General features: G+C 40.5%; 1 protein-coding gene across 1 annotated transcript in view; it reads left to right on the top strand.

Annotated features, from left to right (window-relative positions):
- Positions 1 to 21: 21 nt before the first annotated feature.
- Positions 22 to 10,459, top strand: part of LOC111868355 — a 36,631-nt gene continuing 26,193 nt past the window's right edge. The window contains exons 1-2 of the mRNA XM_023858928.2: positions 22 to 298; positions 9,909 to 10,179. The gene's annotated coding sequence lies outside the window, so the exon portion shown is untranslated. The remainder of the gene's footprint in view (positions 299 to 9,908; positions 10,180 to 10,459) is intronic.

The raw sequence follows: 10,459 nt of genomic DNA, 5'->3' as shown, positions 1-10,459 counted from the left end.
AAGCAGTGCACACAGTTCGAATGTGCCATTCAAGCAGCAGATGCTTGCTTCATAGCAGTTATGAGAATTGCTGGAAATAGTCCACTACGTTGTATTTTAGTATAGTACTCTCAGAGTATATTGGTGAGTAGTGTACTGTTGTGCTTGCACAGCCACTATAGAGTAGTGAATGTTTTTTTTGCTCAGATAGGAGTGGCTGACCCAGGCAGTCTGCTTCGTCTTTGATGCTTCGATTAACCTGCGTTCCTCGCTAGTTTCAAGACTGGAGTCTTGAGAATCCAAAACTCTTATTGGATCTGTGAGAAGCTTATATTTTATTATGCTTGTCATATCTGTACATCTAGAAAGCCGGGGGCACGCAGTAGCGTAGTTGGTTGAGGGGGCTATGCTACAAGCCAGAAGGTCGCGGGTCCCGATGAGTTCACTGGATTTTTTTAAATTGACTTAATCCTTCCAGCCGCACTATGGCCCTGGGGTTGACTCAGCCTCTAACAGAAATGAGTACCAGGAAATAATTAAATAATTTTCCTGGGGAGTAAAGCACGGCAGGCACGTAAGGCTGACCTCACCGCCATCTTTGAGCCAATTGTCTAGATAATGTGGGACCCTCAACGTCTCACAACCCTATGGGCCTTCACAGCCTTTTACAGGGCTAGCTTTACTTTTACTTTTACTTTTACATCTAGAAAACCAGGCATCGTAATCACATACAGTAAATTAGTAATGCATTCATATTTCTGATTTACATGAAAAGTAGCTTATTTGGTTTTGACACACGATGACAGCTCCTGCCGAATGCATGTGGGGATATTCCTTGAAAATACGCAGAAGAAAAAGACATCTAGAGTGAAAATGATTCGGAAACTTGTAAACGAACGTACTTCTTTCCCAATTAAGCAGTTCACTTCGTATAATTAACATATAAGTATGTTACAAATAACAAATTACATGCTAATTTAATTAACAGTTCTGTGAGAAGTGCTGGAGAAGACGGTGCTATAGAAATAAAAAGGAGATTACAAAAAAACTTTCTGATGCTGCCAGCTGGTATAAGGCCACATGGCCTGATGATTGTGAATACAAAATTCCCATGTGTATGAGAAGAAGGGTCAGGAGAATTGATGAGGAAAGTCACGAAAAGCATCAGTCAGGACAGCCACTGTCCAGAGCCATGTGCAGTCAGTACAGATATAAGGAATGCTACAGACTGATCCACGTCTTTCGACTACACATTTTTTTCGGTCCTATAAACACCATAATCATTCCAGTGCTATGGAAAATTCAGAAATTTTATTCTGGAGTTCTAATTTCCTTTACCTGTTTCCCGTATTCCTCTTAATATTATTAATTTTTTGAGGAATAAATGAAATAATATTCTGTTTATTCAAATAATGAATGAACGCAGGAAACATTATCACCAGAAATCCTAGACGCCTAAGTGTAAACATATAATTCAACATTACTATTATAAATTGATGAAATACAACCACAACGGATAGAATCTCCGAGCCTTGATAGATATTCAACACGGAACAACATTAACAGGACGCTGAACTCTGATAGTCTGGAAACCTGATTTAGGTTATATAATTAAATGGTAATTGGCTAGTTCTTTATAGTACTTCAAGATAGACACTGTTTAACCAAATTGTATGCTGAAGTTATATTTCAATTATTTAGATGTAAGATTCAGAAGGCGAGGTGCTGCTAATCACTATCCACATCCCCACTCTCGCCGCGCTGATCGTCTGAGTGGGCTCCTTGCAATGCGTCTAATTAACATTTGGAAGGCCGTGCCATAGATCAGAAGGTTAGTCGCCGGTTTTCCACTGCGGCGGACCGGATTCGAACCCAGGTTAGCTCACGTGGTATTTGTGGTGGACAAAGATGCAATTGGGCAGGTTTTCTCTGAGTACTCTGGTTTCCCCAGACAATTCTCATTCTACCGACTGCTCCACACTCGTCATCATCATCATCATCATCATCATCATCCGGGGCTGGTACAGTAAGCCAATTAGTAGCTGACGTACCAAGTGGACTCGGTCTCACCGAACCACAAGAAACTAGAAAGAGGGACTACCATTTGGAAGGTCTCTAGATCGAAACTCTGACTCGTTTTTACTAACTGAATAATTCCCGATTTCCTTTCGTCTCCACAAATAAACTCTGGAAGAAGATCGATTTTAAAATAATTTAAGATAGCTCAAAATGTCCTTCTTTCATTTAATACACACACATATATATACACGGTGTGTCCAGGATCGGTTAGGACTCATTTTTTTTTTTTTAATTTGGCCTGCAAGGCCATCTGTTGGTGAGTTTTGGCGTTAAGATTCTTGAAGTTTCAGCTGTGGCTGTCTAAAATTTGAAAGCGCAAACATCGCTGCATCATGTGTTCTGACCTTGAATGTAACAGTACTGTTCTGACGCTCGTCGGAAAATGGTGGTTGAACAGAGAGCCAACATCAAGTTTTGTTTGAAGTTAGGCGAAACAGTCGGAGAAGCGTACGAAATAATGAAAAATGTGTACGGTAGTGATTGACTGAGTCGCTGGAACATTTTTCGATGGTATGCTGTATTTCGTGACGGCAGGGAGGACATTGAAGACGCTCCACGTCCATTAAAGCCGAGAACAAGTCGCACTGAAGAAAATGTGAAGAAAGTGACCGGACCGAAATCCGTGCATCAGACAGACGTGTTTCTGAAAGACTCATCGAGGAGCTTTTGGGAATACCAAAAAGTACTGTGCATCAAATTTTTACCGAGGATTTGGGCAAACGGAAAGTCTGTGAGCGGTTTGTACCACACGCGCTGCCAGGCGATGAAAAACATGCCAGAGTGGAACACTGCAAAGACATGTTACGGTCAGCCCAAAGTGATATATAATTTACAAAATCGATTTTTACTGGTGATGAGACATGGTGTTTTGAATATGAGCCTCTCACAAAGCGGCAGAGTGTACCGTGGCTGAGCGCATGCAAAAGAGTTGAGCTGACACTGCTATCCGTTTTTTCGATTCGATTCTAAGAGAATCATTCACAAAGAATTTCTGCCAGAAGGTCAAACAGTGAATTCTGATTATTGTCTCGGAGTCCTCAATTGTTTGTGGGCAAGAATTCTTCGAATTCGACCTGAATATCGAGAGCAAGGTTCCTGATCACTCCTCCACGACAATGCCCCACCCCACAAATCGAAGACTGTGGGCGATTTTTTGGCCAGAAAAGGGATCACAGTCCTTGATCATCCTCCGTATTCGCCAGATTTGGCTCCAGCAGATTTCTGGTTGCTCCCAAAAGTTAAGCTGGCGATGAAAGGAGACCGTCACGACACCATCCAGGACATCCAAAGGGAATCTACCGCAGATTTAAATGCGTTTCCACAAAAGGAGTACAGTGACTGTTTTCGAAAACTTTTCAATCGATTCCAGCTATGTATTGATTCAGAAGGAGACTATTTTGAATAAAAAGAGTAAAATTTTGAAAATAATTTACGTCTTGTATTTTTAATGAACACAGTCCTAACCGAACCTGGACACACTGTATATATATATTCCGAAATATTGTAAGTTCTTCGTAATGATTTCCTTCTTCGTCTTCCCTTTCCATAACACATCTTCCAACATGAAATGAATCTTGCAGAAATGCGATGTCAACCTGACTGAGCTGGTTAAGGACCAAGTCCAATGCAGGACTTTGCTGGCATGATTATAGATATTCGAGTGATATAATAGAGAGAAATTCTATATCAGCTGAATTACCATTGTTCAAGGAATACACCACCGTTAGAACCCTTTAGAATCTAAACGAAATGATGTTGCGAGGCAGGTGCCTCTCCTGCCTTAACGCCGACCTCATCGTTTAACAATACATCCGTAGGCAAGGAAATAGCACTGCGAATCTGCAGAGGACCGAGACGTGACTGAAGCCGCGCAAATGGCAGCATCCGATTTCAGAAAATCAAATGACAACGTTAATTTAGAGTACGTGTAAGGAAACGGCATTACCATATTTAGTCTAATTAAATTTAAATTTATTTCGAATTTTTCTTTAACAATTTTGTGATAAACATACAGCCGCATATGATCATAACAGTTGAATTTATTCGAGTCTAACCAGCCAGTAGATAAAACGATCAATAATATTCAAAAGGAAATTAAGAAAAAGGCTCTGCAACAAAAATCAAACCCACTTATCTACATTAGGGACACGCGGTAACATAATCGGTTGAGGCACTATGCTACAAGCCGGAAGGTCGAGGGTTTGATTCCCGATTAGGTTATCGGATTTTTTCAGTTGACCTAATCCTTCCAGCCGCATTATAGCCTTAGGGTCGATTTAGCCTCTAACACAAATGAGTACCGGGAATCATCCTGGGGGGTAAAGGGCGGCCGGAGCGTAAGGCTGATAACCTCACCGGCATCTATGAGCTGATTTTCTAGAAAATGTGGGAGCCTCGACGTCTCACAAGCCTATGGACCTTTCACTTCCTGTTACAGGGATAGCTTTACATTTTCTTTTACCTTTACTTATTAATATCACTGGTTGCTTAATATATTTATCGGTTCTGTCTCAGCTACAGAGATTGAGATGAGAACGGTGACTGGAGAGGACTGGACAGGCAGTGTTCGTAATTTATTTGACTGGATAACTCGGGAATTTATGTGGAGAAACTGAGGAAAACCCAAGTCAGAAGAACATCTATCGGAACTCAAACTGGGTACTTGGATCCTCATTGCAAGTTAACGTTGACACAACCTACGCGGTACTTCTCAGTACGCCGTTACTGATACGATCTAGGTAGAGTAACGTTGTTTGTAAACAACACTCGGGGCTGGAGTGGCGGGGTTGTCGGCGCCAAGCCTCGTAATTGCCAGTCACTCAAGCCGCACGCGGTACCGCCAGCCCAGATATTGGCGTTTCTGTTATCTGTAGCACTGGCGATTACTCGGGGGTGAGGCCGGCCTCAGGTCAGGGGACCGCACATGTGGACCGGTGAGGCTGAGCAACAATTCGCTTCTCACAATACTTTTGCACTCAGACCAACTGACGCAAGAGGTTCCTTTAGGTTTGTCGTCTGCTTGAGAATTAGGGTCAGTGGGCTGTTTATTCCTTTATACACATCTAGTAAACTTATCACAATTTTCAGCCTACTTTCCTCATTTAGAAAAGCAGGCTTATGCGATCACCCTACTGTACGTGTGTCTGTGAATCCCTCCCGCCCCTCCTAACTTTAGAATGCCTCAATCAGTCTTTATTGCACTTAGTGTACATCATGTCACCTGAGCCCATCTCAACGGCGTACTTCATAACTCCCTCCCATCAGTCTGTCTGTATGTATATTCTCCTATCGTTGCTAAGCAACGGCTTGGTAAAAACGTTACCGCGGAAACTAATTCACATGCAACGACAGAAGAATTGTTGGACGCGTCATTTTCTATGCAGTGCATGTCATATCAAAGCAAAGTAGGCAACTTGTTCTTCCCTGAACTTTTGTTACTTAATAAATCAGATATAATTCCTCAAATTCACGAAAGTAATCTGGAATGTGACATAGGCCTACATATTTCAAGGCTAATTAAAATCAGTCGAAATTATGTTCAGTGTATTGCCACAATAAGAGGTGAAACGTAATAACTGAATATTTTGGAGGAGTGTTGAACGCGTCTCAATATGAGTTCTTCCTGCTTTACCTCCTCGAATTATGAATGACAGGACGATTCTGAATTACGATTTGAAAATTATGCGACTTGTTTTGAGGAAGTATCGTGGTATTTACAAATAAAAATTGAGAGTTTTCCCATCACACTCAGATGTTTTTGTTATTTCACTCACAAAATGGTTCAGCCCAAATATGCCTTCATCAGGTGACACGATAAAATACACAAATGATAACGGAACTATATAATGTTACAGTTATATTATAAATCTGAATATTTGTTAGTTAAATTTGTTTGTGTGATGGGAAAACCTGTCCCCTTTTATTTGTAAACACCACAAACAGGATGCAACACTACAAGATAATGGTATTTACCTTCATCAGAGACTGAGGAAAAAGATGAAAATTTCAAGTAACCGAAATTCGAACCAGAGACATGCCGAGTATAATGCAAGAATGCTAAAAGTTGTACCATTACATTTATTATTTATGTGTCTATATATAGACGTGTTCAGTGCAGCACAGCCCTCTTTCGGAAACTGATAGTTGCTCAGTGGATCAATAAATTCTGCCGAGGCTGAACAACTACTAGCTTCTCGACAATAACTGTGCTCAGTGGAGTTAGTTTAGCTATTATTATTAAAATAATTCATGTATGCTTTCATGCCATCGACAGTTGGTTTCATTTTGAGATATTAGACTTGTAAATGTTGCCGCACAATCATCGATGGGGCCTGTTTTATTTATTAGGTTTTCAGCAGCATTACTGACATAAACCAAGACAGTCAGAACGAGCAAGATAACAAAGTGCATGCACACAGTGCATTGCACTTCCGTGGAGGGCGAGTTCAGTAAATGGTTACAGCAGTTTAGCCAGGTGTGTTTTATTCACTTGGCTCCCAAGACATATTGCCAGACAGCGAGATACAATATGTCGCCAGATTTAATATGAGCAGGGATCGCCAATCTTTGTCGGGTGATGGGAAAATATAGGAAGCTTATAATGTAGACCGTGATCTGTATGAATCGACAAAAATATATAAATGTAAATTATACAATTATGAATAATTTTATATCTTATTTTCTCGTATCAAGGTGTTTTCCAAAATATTGTTTTCGGACACTCTCCCAAAACTACACATACAATAACAACTCATCTTTTTAAACAAAATATCACAACTGTTTACGCCCCAACTCTTCAATTAATACGACTTACGAACATAATCTATATACTCACAAATCCTCGGAACTGAANCAAACGTTAAATTTTTCACCATTTTAACACTAACACAACATGTTTCGGCCACAGACGGCCATCCTCAGGTGTTTCAGTGCGTCAAATCTGTTACACTGCTTTGATGCGCGCTTTGGACGCACTGAAACACCTGAGGATGGCCGTCTGTGACCGAAACATGTGGTTTTAGTGTTAAATGGTGAATATTTTAATGATTGTTGCATTATTGGCGGACATAATACATAGGCGTTTAATTAAACACGTGCAACAGGATGCTGAAATAAGTTTTTTATTAATTCATGTCATGCCATTCTACTGATGGACGATTTGTTCTGAAGTATTTCCTTCTTAACATCGCGAAAGTTTCTAATATGGCAAGAGATGACATGGCGATGAAAACTTCGTTCCCCACAAAGAGAAGCCGTACATTGAGGTTCACGGATAAACGGGGGGGGAAATAGAAAACTAAACTATTTGATCAGCCGGTCACGGTAGCCGAGCGGTCTCAGGCATGTACTATCTTCGCTCGCTTGGAAGCGGGGATCGTGGGTTCGAATCCCACTCAGGGCATGAATGTTTAGTTTGTGTGCGTGCGTTTTTCTATGTTTGTGTACAGTTAAAGGCCTTGCGACGAGCTGATCACCCGCCCAAGGAGTCCTACCGTATGTTTAAGATCTAGAAAAACCGAAGTGAACGGAGAAGTTTATGGAGGTAGGCCTAGGCCCACTGGGGCTGTAGTGCAAAGGGGTAAAAAAAACTATTTGATCGTCCTAATTTCATGAAGGGAAGAGGGCAGATTATTGAAAGCTCTTATTTTGTACTTTTCTCCACAGTTGTGAATTAACCAGTAATGCTAGTAAATTGAATTCTAAGACCTTACCAATAGCATATATCAAAATGCCGATATCTAAGATGGTGCACAGCCTGAGGTCGAACAAACATTGTGATTGCGAGTTCAAATCTCGCTTGAAGCATGACGTTTCCACTCGTTTCTCATCTGTGCCCATCGTTCTGCTCATTGCCACAATATCCCAGGTTTGAAAGGTATTCCAAGAAGAACATAGGATTTTCACATTATTAAACGACGCTATTTTAACGGCAAAAACTATACAGCGTCAAATAAAATGGAAAAAATATGATAGAGAAGTCGAACAATGGGGATTTAGAAGAATATATTTGGTCTATTTCAGTGTATTATGAGAGCCTGGAGGAAACCAACGACAATTTATCAGTACACCCGATAAGCCGGTAAATGTTCAGATCGAGTATCTTTGAAATGAAGTTACATAGCGTCACTGCTAGACCAGTCTACTCCACTCTCCCCCGCTCGACTTTTATGAGGTATATCCATGGATTGATCAAATTCGGGAAATCAGAGAACAAATGATGAAAGGAAAAGAATCTGGAGACAGGCTTATGTCAAATCGAAGATGCAATATCGATTTATTCGATTTAAGTTACTTATGAATATATAAGGTTTCTGCGACGAAACACAAAAAATCATTCTGCAAATGTAGAAACAGGTGAAACAAGCGATCGCTGATCCATATTTTTATAGTTCATAGCAACGGCTTACAGCTAATAGAAATAGTTTTTTAATTACAAAAAAAGGATTCGATTTTCTCTCAGATGTCAATTTTGCTGCGCCTTCCGCCCCTTCACGTGAATGGCACTGCAGTGGTCACGCAACCAGCAACAGACAGGCGTTAGGCGGTGCTCCACGTAAGGTGTGTGGTGAGGGTTCTTCAGTGTAACATTCAGTGGGCGCTCTTTGCGATAGCCCGAAGTGTGGTGAGTTTAATTGCGCGGATAGCCCGGAAATCCACGCCATGTTACTTTCGATTATTCCAGGCTACATTCTTGTGAAAAACAGGTTACTGAGTAAATCAAATATTGGCTGAAAAATAATTATTACGTGTGACGATGCCTTGGAAGAGTTACAGATTCGGTTGTTTTTGTATCGTGAAATAGTTTACAGCAACTACTCGAATATTGATAGGTTATTTGTTTACTTAACGACACAGCTTCAATCGTTTGCTTTATATATCGTTGATGAGAAATTACAGGACAATTATGAACACTGCAAAGGACGCAGAGGGTGGCGGTCGTGTAACATTTTAAAGCTCTAATACATGAATTTCCTAGGAGAACTGAGATAAACAAAGACGCATTTCAGTCAAGATAGTCGGACGCTAGGCCTGAAAGAAAGAGTGCTTCCCGACACCCAGACCAGTGAAGCTCTGTTTAAATATGTAGGACTGGAGCAAACTGCGATTCCTTCAAGACTATTGTGAGGAATTGCGGAGATATAAGGAGTGACAGGAATTCGTCAGAATTAAAATTTACATAAATACACAAAAATATTCTGTTCCAGCAAGAAACGAAAAGAAAACTGTAGTCCGTATACGAATACACTACACATAAGCTGTGGATGAATCATGCGAACTATTTTTAGCGCATAAACGGGAATATAAAACATTGAAGTTGTTTACTGAATAGCTGAAATGAAATGCTGCTTCTTTTTAATGAAATATGAGATATGTTTCAGCAATACTTTCTTCTTCATTACAATCATTATTGGAAGTGGTAAAAGCTAAAAGGTAGCACCCTGTAGCACACCGTGGAGGTACATAGGGTTGTAAGACGTCGAGCCTCCAAATTTCTTTCTACACAATCGACTCATAGATGGCGGTGAGGTTATCAGCCTTACGCGCCGGCCGCCCTATTGCCCCCAGGAAGATTACTTGTGCTCATTTATGTTAGAGGCTGAGTCGACTCCAGGGCCATAGTGCGGCTGGAAGGATTAGGTTAATTGAGAAATCCAAAGACCTCATCTGGAATCGAACCCGCGACTTTCTGGCTTGTAGCATAGCGCTTCAATCAACGACGCTACCGCGTGCCCCCTTTCAAAATGGTATCACATTAAATTATATACAGTATAAACTACAGTCCAAAGAACTTCTTTCTTGCTGCAAGGCTTATGAACAATGACTACATTTTCCTTCATTTTATTATCCAGGGCTACCTCTGTGTGATAATTCTGTGGAACATTTCACAGCATTACGTACCTACTAGTGAGGTTATGTAACATAAAACGTGAGATGTGTGACTAATTCCGAATCATGATTGGGAGGGACATAAAAATAAGCGACAGGCATACCACATAATATGCTTAGAGGAACCAAGAGAAGTTATAACAGGACAATCGGCGCCTCGGATTCAAACACGAAACCTTTGGATGTGAACAAGAGATATCACCGAGGGTCCACTTCGTCTGACAATCGGTTACAGTAAGTCGCTAAAGCTATATAATTTAGTTTCGTAACATTGTTACTGTTCGTCTCTGTGGTTTAGTACCAAACACAACACCTGCCTGCAATTTATATTTCAAATTAACAGTAGATTTCAGTTATAACTGTGATTAAAATGAAAATATTACTTATTAATCCTGCTCCAATACATCAGAAATTCCTTAATTTCCTTTAACTAGAATAATGATGGATTAATTTTAATGGTAATCATGGTTATAATTTGGATAGTTTCTCGTGATTTTCGAAGCCCATCGATAAA

Source organism: Cryptotermes secundus, unplaced genomic scaffold (genome assembly GCF_002891405.2).
Source record: "Cryptotermes secundus unplaced genomic scaffold, Csec_1.0 scaffold2065, whole genome shotgun sequence".
In the NCBI taxonomy this organism is placed as follows: Eukaryota; Metazoa; Arthropoda; class Insecta; order Blattodea; family Kalotermitidae; genus Cryptotermes; species Cryptotermes secundus.
This window is presented reverse-complemented; position numbering and strand designations above follow the sequence as displayed.